Source organism: Piliocolobus tephrosceles, chromosome 14 (genome assembly GCF_002776525.5).
Source record: "Piliocolobus tephrosceles isolate RC106 chromosome 14, ASM277652v3, whole genome shotgun sequence".
Lineage (NCBI taxonomy): Eukaryota > Metazoa > Chordata > Mammalia > Primates > Cercopithecidae > Piliocolobus > Piliocolobus tephrosceles.
The window spans coordinates 77,454,652-77,458,904 of NC_045447.1; positions in this window are offsets into that span (position 1 = coordinate 77,454,652).

Here is a 4,253-nt window from a genome sequence, read left to right on the forward strand (position 1 = left end):
TTTTTTTTTTTTTTTTTTTTTTTTTTTTTTTTTTTTTTTTTTGAGTTGGAGGTCTCACTGTGTTGACTAGGCTGGTGTCAAACTCCGAGCCTCAAGCATTCGCCCTACCTCAGACACCCAAGTAGCTGGGATTACAGGTGTGAGCCACAGCACTTGGACAGAGTTGGGTTTTTGAACAAGTAAAATAGACAAAACCTTTAGCTAGACTAAGACAAAAAGAGAAGAGACTCAAATACATAAATCTGAGATGAAAGTGGAGACATTACAATAGATGCCTCAAAATGAAAAGAATAATAAAGGACTATTGTGAATAATTATATGCTGACAAATTTGGTAACCTAAAGAAAATGTATACATGCCTAAAAAAAAAAAAAACCTACCAAGCACAAGGTTTAATAAGGAAGAAACAGAAATCCTAAACAGACCAATAACAAAAATATTCTAGTTAAAAACCTCCTAACAAAGAAAATTACAGGACCAGATGGCTTTACAACTGAATTTTACCAAATGTTCACGGAACTAATATCCATGTCATTTTTAATTGACAACTAATAACTGTACATATTTATAGAGTATTGCATTTCCATATGTGTATACAATGAGTAGTGATCAAATCAGGGTAATTAGCATTTCCATCACCTCAAACATCCATCATTTCTTTGTGTCGAGAAAATTAAAAATCTGCTGTTCTAGCTCTTTGGAAATAAACAATAAGTTGTTGTTTGTTATAGTCACCCTATAACAAACAAATGGGAGGAATATGTTCTACTCTTCTATAGTCTAAGTGCTATAGAACAGTATTCTAAATATGTTCTAAATAAGTGCTATAGAACAGTAGAACATATTCCTCCCATTAGCTGTACTTTGTATCCATTGACCAACCTCTGGTTCTTCCCCTTTTTCCTCTACCCTTCCCAGTATCTAGTAACCACTAGATGCTCTGATATCAACATTTTTAATCTTCCATATATGAGTGAGAACATGTAATATTTATCTTTCTGTGCCTGGCTTATTTCATTTAACATAATATCCTCCAAGCTAATCCATATTGCTGCAAATGACAGAATTTCATTCTATTTTATTGCATATACACCATATTTTCTTTATCCATTCATCTGTTAATGGAAAATTAGGTTGATTCCACATCTTAGCTGTTGTGAATAATGCTGCAATAAACATGAGAGTGCATTAAAAAACAGGGGTGGAGGGGAAATATACTGATTTCCTTTCCTCTGGCTATATACCCAGTAGTGAGATTGCTGGATGGTATGGTAGTTCTATTTTCAGTTTTATGAGAAACTACCAGTCTGTAAGCACTCCCCTTCCTCCACATCCTCACCAACATGTGTTACTTTTGTCTTTTTGGTAATAGCCATTCTAACTGGGGGAAAATAATATTTCACTGTAGTTTTGATTTGCATTTCCCTGATGATTAGTAATATTAAGCTTTTTAAAATATATTCAGCCATTTTTATGTCTTCTTCTAGGAAATGTCTATTTAGCTAATTTGCTCATTTTTTAGTTGGATTTTTTTCCTGTTGAATTGTTTAAGTTCTTTCTGTAGTCTAAATATTAATCCCTCGTTAGATTAATAGGGGTGTTTTTGTACCTAGTATAACTGTGATTGCATTCTTAATTTCTTTTTCCATTAGTACATTGTTGGTGTCTAGAAATGCTACTGATTTTCGCATGTTGGTTTTGTATCCTGAAACTTTGCTGAATTAATTCATTAGCACAAACCTAGGCTGAAGAAGTTTGGGGCAGTGACAGCAGCAGTGTAGGTTGTTGATATCTTTAGTGGCAAGAGGTTTTGGGGTCTTCCTATTTTGGGATTCCCCACAACATGGAGATTTAGCCAAAGGGATCCCTCTTAGTGTCAGGTCTGAAATGGCCTATAAGTAGTTGTAGAGGCTCTGAGTTCCAGGTGCAGGTGCTCAGGGTGGCTGAGGGGCCACACAGACCTAAGCTCAGGGTCTTGTGACCCTATTGAGGCACCTGGGTCTTAGGGTTCAGGTTAGTTCTCTGTGGCCAGGTTGGATGTATGATGCCCACAGACTCAGGTTCTGTGACTCTCAGGCACCTTCTAGCAGCTCTGGCCCATGGAGCCAGATCGTAGCTGTGATTCTACCCCTGGAGGGCAGGGCAAAGCACTTGCCTGGCTCAGGGGAAGAAGGGGTACTCTAGAGGTTTGGGCCTACAGAGCAGGGTATGGCAGCAATTTGGGAACATAAGCCATAGGGCTCAGTAGAAAATCATATCCCAGAGGATGAAACATCATATAGTGGTGACTCTAGACCCTGGGATAGTGGGACTCAGGAGTATCCTAGACTGTGAAACCAGGATCAACAGCAGCAAGTACCCCAAAATGGCAGAGCACAGCTGTCCTTTGAGCCCTGTGGGGCATGGAACGATGATCTACTTCTTGGATAGAGGGACAGGGCTCTCCCCAGGGAGCAGAGTCTCTGTAGCTCAGACTCTAGAGCTAGTCCAGCTCCAGGAAAGCAGGGCAGTAGAGTTATTTGGCCTGTAACTGTTGTGTCTCAACTCAGTCACTGCCCTACTTCCCTGGGATGCATGGTACTACATCATCTCATCTCTGGGATGCACAGTTGCTCAGATTGGCCAGGGCACCAATTCCCCAGAGGATGATGTGCCACTTCAGCTAAGGCGTGGGGGAGTGTGACTGTCCAAGACAAATTCATAATTACTAGTCACACAAAGATATAATACAAAGAAAAAATCAATGGAGCCTGACCCCAAAATGATCTAGCTGTAAGAATAAAGACTAGGATTTTAAAGCAGCCATTATATTATGCTCAAAAATGTGAGGGAAAAATACGCTTTTAATGAATGGATAGATAGGATACTCATTAAATAAATAAAAACTATAAAAAGGAACAAAATGCTCTTTCTAAAAGTAAAAATATACTATGTGAAAAAAAGATATTGTATATTTGAATATATATTTGAAAACTGCTAAGAATGTAGATTTTAAATTATCTCACAACAAAAGACATATGAGGTTTAGATATGTCAATCAGTTTGATTTAATCATTCTACAATGTATATATATCACAACATCACACTATATACTATAAATATATACAATTATTTATTAATATAAAATTTCTAAATTTTACATATAAATATATAATATATATATTTTCTAAAAATAACCTAATTTATTCAAAGAGTAATAGAAAACTGAAAGTGTATGCATGCAATAAGTATGGCATTGTTAAATTCATTAAAGGACTGCATACAAAAAATGGCATTATGCAAATTATCTTTAAAAACATTTTTTTTTGAGATGGAGTCTTGCTCTGTCACCAAGGCTACAGTGCAGAGGTGCAATCTCGGCTCACTGTAACTTCCGCCTCCTGGGTTCAAGGGATTCTCCTGCATCAGCCTTCTGAGTAGCTGGGATTACAGGTGTGTATCACGTCCAGCTAATTTTTGTATTGTTAGTAGAGATGGGACTTCACCATGTTGGCCAGGCTGGTCTTGAACCCCTGAACTCAAGTGATCCACCTGCCTCAGCCTTCCAAAGTGCTGGGATTACAGGTGTGAGCCACCACGCCTGGCCTAAATTCTCTTTTAAAGAAATTTAAAATTCTCTGGGTGAACTTAAAAGCATAGGATGAAAGATAAATTGCTGAACTTAAAGATAGATGGGTAGAAATTATCCAAGCTTAAGAATAGAGAAAAAAATTGGTGAAAAAATAGAACAAAGCCTCAAGGACTAGAGTACAATATCAAATATTCTAACATTTATCTAATGAAGTCCCACAAGAAAAAAAGGAGAGAATAGAAAAAATATATATATTTGATAAAATAATCACCGAAAATTTCCCACACTTAGTGAAAGCATAAATTTATAGATTCAAGAATATGAAAAACTTTCCAAGAAGATAAATATGAAGAAAATTGCATCTAAGAACATCAAAGTCCCATAGTTCTTAAAGCATGAGTCATGGACCCCTAGGGATCAAAATAATATGAAGATAATATTTGCCTTTTTTTTTTTTTTTAAACTGTGTTGACATTTACACTAATGGGGCAAAAACAATAGTGGACCAAACTGCTGGGACCTTAGCATGAGTCAAGGCAGTGGCACCAAACTACACTTAGTAATTACGGTCTTTTATACCACTAGAAACTCAGTTTAAATGAAGAAGAAGAAGAAGAAGAAGAAGAAGAAGAAGAAGAAGGAGAAGGAGAAGGAGAAGGAGAAGGAGAAGGAGAAGGAGAAG